Source organism: Grus americana, chromosome 15 (genome assembly GCF_028858705.1).
Source record: "Grus americana isolate bGruAme1 chromosome 15, bGruAme1.mat, whole genome shotgun sequence".
Taxonomy (NCBI): Eukaryota; Metazoa; Chordata; class Aves; order Gruiformes; family Gruidae; genus Grus; species Grus americana.
Window position 1 is genome coordinate 6990869 of NC_072866.1, and position 13849 is coordinate 7004717.

Sequence of the window (13849 nt, forward strand, 5' to 3'; positions counted from 1 at the left end):
TTGTGAGAAAGTGCATGTCAACTGGCTAAGATGAAAAGCTGTGGTTTTTGTAAGTTAAGCAAATTAAGCTTAACTGTGTACTAAAACTGAGTAAGAGTTGAGGCTCTCCCTCCCATAAGTTCCTTTGAATAGTCCAAATTGTCTGAAATGTATGTCTGTAAGAGATATAAACTGTTATACTTCAAATAAGTAATAAATTAACTGTCTGAGGCTATGAGAAAAGTTTCTTTCTAAGCTGGCTATTCTGGAATTGTTTATTTTAAATTATGTTAGTTCCTTCTTCTGGGGCAGTTAATGCTGGTTTCCTTGAGCCCAGACTAAATGGACCCTGTCTGATGTTCAGTGGAAGTTCTTTTGTTGATATTAACTAAGTCAAATCAAGTTTTGCATTAGTCTCATGAATTAAAATGCTGAACAGTTAACCATACAAAAATGTGGTTTGGGTTTTCTACATTTCAGTAGTTTAGACATCCTTCTTGGTAATTAGTTGAGTGAAAAGAAAAGGAAAAAAAAGGAAAGCCTCAAATTGTTGGTAAAAGCCTTGTGAAAGGGCAGCCTGCTTTCTGTGTTTTTTTCATACAAATGAGAGATTTGTGTTGCTTGAGAGTGTGTGTGTGTGCGCGCGTACACACTCCACAATTGATGGAGGAACTTCAGATCCCTAAAAATAATGCTGGTGCTAATTGCAGAGGTAGCAGGCTGGCATTCATACAGGGGAACTGCTGCTATAAATACCGAACTGGATAATTTAAAGTAGAACCATATGAAGGTGGTTTGGCTTCCAGATACACTTACTGGACTAAGGACGTTTCAGTGCTGCCTGGAGGAACATAGACCTTGAATTTCAGAGCCAGTTGCTAATTTTTCTTCAGTCTGACTACCGCAACACCTGAGTGATCCTCTGTGTCTCTTTATTACTATTTCAATGGTATCTCTGCCCTCTGCTCTTACAGTTTCCCATTCTTAAAGGCATTTTCTACCACTTCTCTTTGTTTTCAGTACCTGTTTAGATTGTGTCCTGCATGGTTTACATGACTACAAATTTGCATTTGCTGCTGGTGAATGGTGTTGATGCCCTTTCTGGTGCTCCCATGATTCTGTCTATTCAAACCACATGCAAATGCTGAGCTTCTGCTGAAGTAATTCAAAGGTTGTGGAATCAGTTTCTGATGCATTTCATTCATGGGCATAATCAACACATGAGGAGATTTTTATGGTCATGGTGAGGTGGAGCAAATGACTCAAATGTTCCCTTGCTTTTGGTTTTCAATCCACAGAAACTGATTAAAATTCATTCTTAATAGGGTGAAATGGACCCAAATCTCAGTTCTATTTCCTTGAATGTAGAGAGACTCAATAGTCTAACATAAATGGAAAAAAGTGGTCTTGTTCTTAAAGTGAACAAAGACTGATACAAAGTGCTGTTATAGGAGACAGAAGTAGCACATAGGAAGTTGAGAAATGAGAAGGAGATAGCATAGCAGTATCTTGCAGCTTCTCATCCAAATCCAGGTGGACAATCTTCTCCAGGTGGAATATTTCTTTCACAATGCACTGAGACACATTCAGATGACTTGGTTGGATTTTTAATAAACTCATCAAGCCCGGATCTGAATAAATCACTATTAATATCCAGCCTTGAGGAAACATCTTTTGTCAGCTTTCCTACTGCATGATATGCTAACCACCACATTCCTACTGTGATTGTAATCTATCTTTATTGGCAGATCTTTTTTTGCAGTTGCAGTCTAATCTCAAAATCATAAACCACCCAAAGTCTTATGATGATGGAATATATTAGGGTCCTGCAGCATCTAATAGCTCCTATACCCAACAAATAGAAACTAGGGAATGTGCATCTTTTATTCTACTGTACGGATAGACCCTATATAGATTTTATTATTGTCTTATGGCCTTGGATAGTTATGTAACATATGTCTGCGAAGATCTAGGCAAGAAATAGTTAATATTAATTTTAATTTCTCAGTTTTCAATGTATTGAGAAATTAGCCAGTTTCCTGTTTCTCCCCTGTCCCTGGAGAAAGGATAGGTCCTGATAGGTGGCTCAACAGTCTCCTTCAGAACACAAATATTGATTCCTCATTTGCCGAGAAAAGGAAAGGAAAAAACGAAACAAAACAAAACAAACCCCACCATAATTCCTCTTGTGGAAAAAGAATTGGTTTTTGGTTTTTTTCTTCAGACATTCTCCCTCTTCAGATTTATTGCAAACCTCAGCCAAATTTACATGTGAACTCAACAAGCTGTGTTCAGAATAGATTAGCTTCACCATATTCCAACTCCAGCAGAATTTCTAGGAATCAGGAGAATAAGCTGGCAATTTCTGACACAAGATACAAGTCCTTTAAATGTAGAATTTTTGGCATCTGTCGTTAAAACAGTAAATTGGAAACATCATCCAATGATATTAATGAAGCAGTCTCTAATTTTAGAAAGATCTATATTAGTTAGATACACACCTAACCACACACACTTTTGGATTAATTAAAAAGAAATATTACATTATGCAAAATTAGTGTAGCTTAGCATGCAGGCCTTGATATCCCCTATCAGTAAATTACATAACTGAGAATATGAAAGTGGGAAGAGTGCCCAGCCTGGAGGATTTCCTCCTGGAGTTCTGGAGACATCTCACTGAATTGCTCTTGTCTGGAGGTTTGACGTCTGTGGTGACTCACTTTTTAAGAGCAGCTTTGTCCTCTGACACTGTGAGAAGTCCTATTATCAGTTATCTTAAACTGGAAAGAAATGCTATGGTGTGTTTCAATTGCCGATCTATTTAAGTTCATAATAACGTCAAAATACTGGCAAAATGTCTGATAATGAATCTAGAGGAAGCATTAGACTTTGTGTCTAACAAATTGAATTGAGCTTGCCAAGGTGACCTTCAAAAACTGATTGAACAGATGATGATGATGTGATGACCTCAAAGCCACAAGTCATTCTAATACAACTTTACTCACAGAAAAACCTTTTGGTAAGGTGGCTGGAGCTATTCTTATATGCAAACAGTTTAAATTTGTACTTCTCTTTAGTTCTTTGCTCCAGCTGTCCTGTTCTGGCTCATACCATGACTTGGAGTATGGCCTGAGTAACCTCTCAGTTTCAGCAGCAGTACAAAAACTATATCCATGACTTTCTGGGTTTACATCTAAACAGAATGATCTGTATATTCCTGATATTCCGGCCCCATCCAACACAAATTAATGCAGCCTTCAGGTGATTGCTGTTTTAGTATATATCTAAGCTGAAGTTCCATAATTAGATTTCTCTAATCACCAGTTTAAAAATTCAGATGAGCTGGGTAATAACTTGTCAAGAAAAAGCAGATATAATTCTTCAAATATCAAATATTGGGGCTTTTTCCCTCAAGAAATTTTATAGGCAAAGAGATGCAATTAAGCACCTACTACAATACTACCAAGTAATACCAATAAACTGATGAATGTGAATTTAAATACTGTGCGCTCTCTCGTGATTTCCCACATAAATAGGTTTACATCCTCTGGCCCTAAGTCTATAAGGAAAGGTTAAAATACTAACAGGGAGTATGGATTTTCCAGTTAGTCAGTCCCTTTCTAATGCTCATACAGTGCTGTGACTCACACATGGCGATGGTGGAGCACGCACTTCTAGGCAAGGTCCAGCACATCCTGAGAGGTTTGCCTAGCTTCAGAGGCCTGCCAGAGACCCAGATTTTCTGGGTACATTAAAAATGCTCCAGTATCTTCCCAAGTCCATACTTTCGTATGTATATGCTTTCGTCAGGAGGAAACCTTTTGTGAGTTTAAATTTCTTTGCTAAAGGCTTGGCAGGAGCTTCATCAGAGCCCTTCAGGAGATTCCCAGTTATAGCGGTATATAAACACAGTAACAATAGTACAATGTCTGTGATCTCAGGATGTTTCTCAGGAATTTTCTTCTTTGCTGAGCAAGTTGAACATTTTGTTCTGTAGTATGTGCTGTTTCTTTAATTGGAATGTGATGGATATGCCGTGGCTATGGAAGGATGCAAACATGACTTCACATTAGGCTTGACTTCTGCACCCAAAATCCTGCTAGTGGCAGATGGGCAAAGATCTCCAAGTAGATATTTTTAGCAAAACGGAAAAGCAGACTTGCACCCAGAATAGAGCAGTGAGGTCCAGACCTTAGCTTTACTGGTAAAAATAGCTTATTTTTGAAGAGATGAAAAACAAATACATTCAAAGCTCACTTCTAGATACATTTGTGTTAGAAATTTTGAATTAGCTGAAAGGATACCACCTAACTCCCTCTGTTTTCCCCCCTTTGTTTTGGCTTTTTATTCCTCACATATTTTACCCTTACTTTCTTAGTGTCCCATTTTCCCCTGCACAGTCATGGACTGTTGGGCTGCAGACCAGGGAAGCCAGGGCAAGGCAGTGCACCGTGCCGGTGGAGAAATGCCGAGGGATCCCTGCACCGGAGGGTTCCAGGTGCCAGGGCTGGAAAAAGCACCTTGCCTGGTTCAAACTCTAGGAAAAAAAATAATGGCCTCACTTCTTGCTTGCTCATGGGCCATACTAAAAATAGCTCACCACTGATAAGTCCGCAATATATAGCAATGTGGTATTCCAGCAGTAAGTTGTGTAGCATTCTACGCTTTTCCTTCTCTGTTTCTGTATGAAACTCAATTAAAAACTTAGTCTGATACACACACACACAAAAGAATACATTTACTCTCAGTGGCTGCGTTTACCATCAAAGTTGGTAGTGTTTCCTGAAATTGGTTTCTGATCCCCCTGAAAGACTGTGGGTTTTTTTCTCTCTTTTTTTTTTTTTTTCTTAAAAGGTTAATTTCAGGGAAACTGAACAACATACATGAAACTCTAAAATATCAACTATATGCATGTGACCTGCCTCCAGTTCCCTGAATTCCAGTGAATTCCCAGTTTCCACTAGCGGGTGGCAGACAGATCTGAGTGTTGTTATTTTCTGTTCACTTTGTGCCAGCACGTGGTTGTGGTGGTGGTAGAAGGGTACGAGGAGTGTGATTTGGGGGGGAGAGGGAAACACTAGAGGTGAGACTGGGGAGGTAAACCCATTGGTTTTTACGGTGTTGCACCCGTTGAGTTGTTTCAGAGCACATATGAATCCTCTTCATGTGACAGACCCGCTGCATAAAATACTAAGAATGGTACAGCCTGCAAATCTTTGGCAAATACATCATCTCTTGTGATTCATTCCGCATCCTTTCTCTGCTCTGCGTATGATGATCTCTCAAATGTCTACTTGAAAGGCTGAATCTGGTTTTAAAAAATGCTCCACAAGCAGAGTTTTGTGCAGTGTAAAAAAGTGATTCTGAGTGTCCAAAGCTGCCAATATAGATTGCCAAAGCAATCGCTGCTGGATGGAACTGGATGTTTTTATTGGCTATTTAGAAACAACTTTAAGAGACTTCCCTCTCTTAATTTCTCTCATACCTTAACTTTGAGACACAGAGTGTCACTGGCAACTTCCCAGAAGTCCTGTGGCTGATTCTAATTTGCATGAACTTTTCTGTATACTGGTATATGCAGAGAGGAATGGGTCCAACCAAAGTATTTTCTTGTCTTTATGTCTCTTCCCTTATCTCCTCCCAGCCCCCTTTTTCAGGGCTGGGGAAATGACAGCATGCTTGCACAGGAAGCAGCAGATTTGGGAGGGTCTGTGTCGTGGTGTTGTACTCCGCTGGGTTTAATACACCAAGGAACACTCCATGAATGGAGACAAGTCCTCATCGCCAGGGATTCAGCAGCCATTCCCTTTGAAAATGGGATTTTGGTGCAGTCATGAGGCTGTGCAGAGACCCCATCACTGTTCCAGAGAATCATTACCCCATTTCCTCTTCTGTTCTCCTAATTGGCAGTTTGCACTTCAGTACAGCACATACCACAGCCTTCCTCCCGTCTTGCACACTGGCGCGCACACTGCAGTGATGTGGTTTACAAAGCCGAGAACTTGAAAAACTGGGCAATATCAGATTCACATTTACATATGCAACCTGAAATTTGCCCACTCATACATTTGTACACTGAGTGATGCAGGGGTGCTGGTGAAATGCGTGACTTTAACTCTTTCACAAAGCTAGGACAGAATTTGCAGGAAAAGACAAGGCAGGCCTGGTCTAAGTTTCAAGGGCTGGAATTTGCAAACAATTACATTTTTTTAACATAGTTTTCTACAGATAATTCTGTATTTTACAAAGAAGAAAGGTATAAAAAGAAACTTTGCTAGCATTCCAGAATGGTGTTTTGATACAAACTTATTGCTGTTTTAATTATGTTAATTGCCAGAAAGATAATGTGCTGCATGTTGGAGAGCAGGATTCTGTCTCCAGGTGCTAAATGTAGGGATCACGGAGCTGAGGCAGGATAGGCTGGCAGAACTGTGCCTCCCCACACCTTTTCTGGGTCTTTGAGATCCTGCCTTATTTAAGACTAATGCTGAGACACCAGAATTGTCCAAATTTTGAAGATGATAAGTGCTTTTGTGCTTTTGTAGCTGCCTGTGCTCCTAAGGTATACAATGACAGCATGTTAGTTTCTAAACAGATAGTTCAGCAATGCAAAGCACGCGGGCAGGTCAGGTATGACTCAAACGAATCAGAGTGGATGGAGAAAGGTACTTTTGTACTGGAGGTAGAAGGGGCAGTATTTCTTCCATCTGAAGTGAATACATAGAAACCTCATGAAAAACTGACGCTAAACATACGTGGCCTTTTGGAAAGTGTCTCTGTGCAAAATGCATCCACAACATCTAGAGTGATAAAAATCATCTACTGAGCTGAGTCGAATGGCATAGTTGAAGTGGAGCTGTAAATAAAGTGGTAGGCGGTTTCCTGCTAAAACTCCCCTGCATGTCCAAGAACCCACTGTGACTCAGCCGTTGCAGTCACTGGGAACTCAGCACAGACACCCTTTTCTAGTTGGGTATTTTTACTTCTCTTTTTGCACCATATCAAGAGGGGCTCCATTCATCCCTGGAGGAACCAAATTGACAATATGACCCATTATTTTATGTTGTCTTAAGTTAATGATCTTACAGTAGACTAGCGAAACTGGACTTCTTGTTAAGCTGATTATCAATGACCTGTGCCTGCAAAAAGGTCTGTCTGTTTGGATCTTTGTTAGACCTTCACATGAAAGTTCTTGGGACTTACATTAATGTAATTTAACTGCGCTCTCACCTGCATCTCTTGATGGCCTAAAAATTGAATTTTTGTTGCTTTCATTTCATGTGCAAGAAGATTCAGGAATGACTGTGGGTTTTTTATTTTAAAGAGTAGGTGTGTAAATATGCTGAATGGAAGGGACACAATTAAGTAGTTGCTTATAATACACTAATGTACCTACTGTTATTTCAAAGAATTGGTGTCTTTGGAAAGATGAACTGAGCTGGAAGAAGCTATGCCCTTGTTGAAATAACAGCAGTAGCAATGTCTAGTAGCATCTAGATTCTCATTTGCCCTACAATATTTTATGTTTGAGGCTGTCAGATGTCATCTTACTCCTCTGGGCTCTTAGTTTTGGTACATCCTTTGTTGTTAAGATAATGCTTTCCCTGGTGTGAAAAGTTCTGTACTCACACGGCTTTAAACTTGGCATTGGCAATTAATAAAGCAGACTTGGGAGATTTGCAGGTTCCCATGAGCTGAGCTAGAATGAGCTGTTCTGTTCTTTTTCCCTCTTTATCCCATGCAGTATTTATTCTGTTGCTTCTTTCTTTCCTCTTTCATTTCTAGCCTGTCTCCTCTCATCCAGTTTACAGTCCTTTCCTTTTTTTTTTTTTGTGTGTGTGAACAAATCCCAATGTCACAGGTTTAAAATTTACTCCACTCTGCTTTTTTCTGCTTCCCAGCCTGATGTTTTCTAATTCCTTCCTGTAATTTCTGTTCAATACCTCTTTTAGTTTCAAGATGCTCTCTGTCTTTTGCTTTCTTTCTCTCTCTGATATTAAGTATACTTCGTACAGTGTTTTTTTTCTGAGAATTAAGTCTACCTTCTCCTCCAGAGTTTTCAGTTTAGCATCTGAAGGTTATCTGTGGTTCCTTGTTAGTGAACTTCCTTTCTGGGAAGTTCAGCCTCCTTGTATTTTTGACTCAGGTTATTAACATCAAAGTAGATTCTTTTTTTCTTGCAAATTCCCATAACTGCCCATCTTTCTTCTCTTTTCTCTTCCTCAGTCTTCTCCAGTAGCACACACAGCAGTGCGGTGGTGCTTTATGAAAGCCGACACCCAGTTGCTTTCCCTCAGAGAAGTCCTCTTTTGCTGCTCTTACAGCTGTGAATGGTGGAGGATTTGGTATGTTTTGAAATCCTCCCATCTGAAAAGCAAGAGTCAAGGTTTTCACCAAGTGCACCCGAGGAGGGGATACCCAAGGAGCTGGTGCCAGGAAGGAGCTCAGGTTATTGCAGAGGCCAAAGGGAACTGAGAGGTGGCTGGCACTGGGGGACCCGGCACTGGGGAATGGGCTGAAAGGCAGAGGCAGCGCTGGGAGTGCCTGAGGGTGATGAGAAAGCAGCTCTGGGGTGATTCCAGGCAGGCAGAAAGGGAAGGTCCGGGAAGGATGTGTAGCCCAGGGTTGTTGGGTCAGGGAGGGGATGCTCTGGTATGCAAGGCTGGTTGTTTTTATTTTGTGAGAAGAAAGGCAGCTCTATAGAGAAGGGAGAGATTTTGAAATGGGTTTGGAGAAGTGGGGTAAAGGATATGGAGGACACCGGGTCCAAAGACTGGGGGAACTGAGAGCAATGGGTGGAAGTGTGCAGATGTGGTATGGATGAGGGGACTCAAAGGCAGGAGGGGCCAGGGATCACCATCTAGCAGAGCTGATGCCATCAACTGGGACGCTGGCTTGGGGACTGAGGACACACAGTGACCTACTGCATCCCCCTTCCTCCCTCACAGCCCATCTTTTTCTTCTGTCAGCAATATGGTGGTATATAGTATGTCAGTATATAGTACATAGTACACCTCCAAATAGAAGGTTTAACAGACAATCTGATATCCACACTAAATGCTAATTTTATTTCACCAGGTGACCGGAATTCTCATCCTTCTCCTCTCCCACGTACTCTTTTTTGAAGTATATTAGTAATTAAGGAAAATTACTGTGCCACGTGGGTGGTGACTCTTGTACCCCACACAGAGCGGCTGCTGAGATCCTGCCTTCTGAGAAGAGCTCACCAGAATGACCGGTGAGGCCAGTGAGTAGGCAGAGCCCAGGCTGCTGCAGAGTGCTGCGCCTATCAGCATCCCTGCAAGGTGACTGCTGCTGCACATGTAACAGGACAGCCTGTGCTCACATTGGCCAGGGAAAGTGTTGCACCCTTATTGGTCACGGTGAGTCATTTGCACCTTCTGCCACATCTGGCATGAATTTCATTTTAAGTTACTCTAGCGCACCGTTATTTTCAATATTTCCTTCACCAGAAGCTGGAGCCACAGAGGTGAATATAATAATGTTTACCAGAATCTGTCATTAAAATTAGCAGCTAGTTCTCACTAGAAATAGAAGAATCAGATTTTGAACAGCACTGAACAGGGCCATTCAAGTACTCATACGTGGAGTAAAACTCTATTCATCAGAGGTAATAAAGTGAATATAATTCCCAGGTATTCAAATGCACCTGCCTGCACTTTTTTTCTATGTGTGTGAAAATCGAGCAAGGAAACAGTATTTGGGGGAAAAAATCCAATTAACCATGAAAAAAGGGAATTTACCAGAAGACTAGCAAGACTGTGTTAATTTCAAGAGAAATTTGTGTCATTCCTTTGTCTTGAGGTAACACTGTGTGCAATTTAACACCAAGCATTAGCTTTAAATGTGCTTCTGTACACCACCACCTTGGATTACGTCCATGTTTTTGGTCTCACCCATATTATGAGGTTGCCAGTGGCTCTTGCGGCCATCCAGATTTATGTCTACTGTTTGAAACTACAGAGTGGCCTCAAATAATTAGACAACTGTGCTGTAAACTCCTGGACCACTCGGATGATGTGTCCTGCCTTCAAACACACAGCTTTGTGGTGGCTTGGAAAACTTTCCATCAGGAGTTCACCTCAGTGTCTTCCCTGGTTTTTTTCTTGTACATGTATTGAAGTAGTTTACAGGGACAGGTTTAATAGGAACTTGGACTCAGCTTTTCAAAGGAATTAAGAGCAAAAACTTCTTTACTTGCACACTGTCCCTGTCAGTAACTGCAAGGGCTTTCTGCTGAAATAGAAAAGGCATGCGGAGAAGTAAGGGAAACAAAGGTAGCCAAAACAACACTCAATTTGAATTGTGTCTGTTTATATTTGAATCTCTTGTTTGTAGGAAGTTCCGTTTTTATCCATAATACTATGCAAATTCCTATAAAAGTCAGTTTAATTTTAGTATTACTTAATTTCCAAAGACATAATTTGGGTTTGTGTTTAGAAAACTTACTGCCAAGCCCCCTCTGCTGGACAGAAAAATCATGTTTTCATCCTTGCATGCTGAAGACATCTGGCAAAAACATTCCAGTTTATTACTGTTCAAGTAATTACAGGCTCACAGTTCACAAGAGCATTACTATCTTTCTATTATTATTGTTATCTGTCATGAGTTGAGCTTTAGAGAAAAGTCAGGATTATCGTTCAAAATGTGTTCAAATCCCTCCATTTGAGTATTCAGTCTGTTGAAAATTCATCCTGTCATCTGATTATTTTATCATGCAAGTTATTTTCAGTGGTGTCCACCCTCTTCACCCCCCCCCTATATCTCGTATGTATTATTCACATCTTTTGTCAGTGATCGCATTGCACACAGTTAGAGTGTACTCGTGTAATATGTCTATACAGAGTTAGAGTGTACTCGTGTAATATGTCTATACAGGCAATAACAAAAAATCTGAATCCAAGAGGCACACATGCTTTTCCAGGGCAATTCAAACTGCAAAGACTTGCTTTGCTTGTCTTTAAAGTGTGACAAGGGAAGTTCGCTAAGTGAAAGACAATACTGCATACTGTTTAAACCATGCTTGTCATTTGTGTATGACAAAGCCTTTTGCAGGGACAAGCTTTATATTTACAGATTGGGAAAGAGGCCCAGCAAGGAAAGACAATCCATTAGCTTGAGCACTAAATTAGGGCATGGATTTAAGCCCTGCTCTGAAACAGACTGCCTGGTGACCTTACACTAATTAATTAGGCTAAAAGCCAAAAAAGAAGTGTGCCACAACATTGAGCATTGCCCAACAAAATTTTGAAGTTTCTGAGATAAAATGTTGGACCCGTTTATGGTCCTCTGTGGTGCACATTGAGAGCTGAGTTTCTTTGAAAGGAGATCCAAAGCAGCCTGTATGCCATGCAAGCAACCAGTAGGGAACTATTGCCTACATGTCTGAAACTTTTCCCCCTCTTGAGCTTGTTCAAAAATAGGTCTTTGAAGAATGACAGTCTTTTAAAAATGGAGCAAGCTAAGAGAGCGCTGCTGGGGCAGCTGATTAGTACTTAGAAGACCGCTTCAGTATGTGGAGAAGTGAGATATGTGTCCCTGCTTGGCAAAAGGGCAGTCAAACTTCGGTTCGTCCCTTTTCTGGAAGGTGTCCTAACTACTAAGTAGAGGTCTCTTCTTATTGAAAGGGCAGGAGGAGTATTTGTTAGCAAAGAGAGATTTGCAGCTTAACAGCTAGAGCACTCACCTATGAGTGGGAAACACTAGATTCTGGTGCCTCCTCTGAGTGCTGTTACGTACTGTACATTAAGCAGTTATTAGATAAGCTACAGAAGTGGTATTTGAAGCTGCACCAGAATTCAGTGGCTCACATCTCTCAAATCAATGCCCCAATCTGCAGACTTAAAGGCAAGTCCCATTCTTTCTGTAGGTCAATGGCTCTTGAATGCCTTTCTGTGAACTAAAGCAAGTTCACGTGAAGACCAGAGGATGTTTCCTTCTATAAGCTTGTGGTGAGGTCATCATTTCAAAATGAGCTTGACAAGCATGTCCTTGAGTCCCTCTATGCCAGGAAGGGATTTGAGCCTGAATTTCCCACATTTAAGCCTGAAACGCCCACATTCCTACAAATGATCTCACTGGTAAAGTGTTGTATAAAACTGGTAAGGTTGAAAAGATGATGGTACCCCTTTAAAGAAAACGTCTCTAATGAAGTCTCTGAAGGGATGAGAACTATTTCAAAGCTCTATTATTTCATTCAGTTTGAAAACATAGTGACAATTGTCCCATAAAGGTTAAACTGTAGCAAAACTGAGGGAAGGAAAAACATACTGAATTTGTGTTTTATGTTAAAAAAATATTTTTCATGTATTTCAGATGCAAGTGTGAACTAATTAAAGTTTCCTAGAATATAAGTACAGCATGTGTCCTGGTGAGGTTAAGTGAGTATTCAGTCTTAGCTGTAGTAGCCAATAAATGCTAAAATTAACAACAGGTTTGGACCAGAAAGAAGTCTAAATAGCCCTGAGTTCCAGGGAAGTTAGAAAACTGAGCCTGTGTCTGGAATCTATGCCCTACCTCTTCACTCACAAGGCAGAGGGCTAAATGTAAGTAGTCCCAGTTTTTATGTATGCAACATTTTGTGACTATGCAACATTCCCTGTCTGCGGAAATGCAGCTGCGTTCCCTCCTGGGTTTAAATCATCTGTTGCTTTATAATTGCAGCACAATAAAGAGTTCCCTTTCCTTCTGAATGAGAAGGTTTTATTGCAGGGTCTGTGCACACTGAAGGAAGAAAAGAGGAAGGAAAAAAAAAAAAGAATCAGGAAGTACTTCAGTCCCAAGCAGTGGGTAATTAGCTCTGCAACCGGGGGAGCACACCTTCCTCGTAAGGCATTTGGCCAAGCTTAGATAAACCTCAGAGTTTTCCAGGTCTGCAATCTAGATGTCTCATCCCACCTTCACAGGAATCTTGTGCTTCTATGATCAGAGCTAACCTGCTTCCACAGAGACCAAGCTGTGGCCAACCAAGCTGTAGCACTTGGTAAAAGCTGGGAACAGAAGGCAGAAGCTCCCTTCTGCCTGAGTGGGATGGAGGACAAGGGCTGACCCAAGATACAACTTGCCACTTTCCAGAGCCTCTTCACACAGAGCCTGTACATCTCTTACCTTCTGAAATGCACCGTCTGCCCGTTTATACAGAGTTGCAACACAAAGATACAACTTTAGAGCTATTAAGTTGAGGTCCTGGATATTCAGACATTTACAGAAAATATAAAAGTGTGAATGAAAACGAGCAAAATGAAAGCCATGATAGAAACTTGTTCTTCAGTATGTGCCTGCATGAGAAATGGCTACCAGGAAAGATAAAAGCATTGCTCCTAAAGCATCTGTCTGTATCTTTACTGATGAAACAACAAAGCAACCGTACACCCTTTCCTACTCACGTACCAGGAATTTAATGGGGCTTAATGCAAGATTACAGACCATAAACTACAGTTTGAGATCGTTGCAAAACGTGCAAACTGCTTTGAACTCAAGAACAGAAACTTAAACTTTCCCCACAGTTTAGGAGCAGAACTTCATGGCACTGCTTCTTTTATGACTTTACAAGTACTCTTTACAAATGTTATCAGCTTGCAACACTCCACAGCTGTGTGACGAAGATTGCAGCAGTACTGGTGGGGGGAGCTTTATTGTTTTACAGCTAGGAAATGCAGCCTTTAGAAGGAACCATATCTATCTCTTTTACAGATCAGAGGATGAATGAAAAAGATTCTCTAATTACTTTCAATTCTGTTTCCTTTGGCTGGAATTTCTGTTTCCCCAGCCGATCATGTCCAGCCAGAATCCAGGGTAGTACGATGACATTTCTAAGAAATAGAAGGAAAAGCAGCCACAAGCAAAAGGG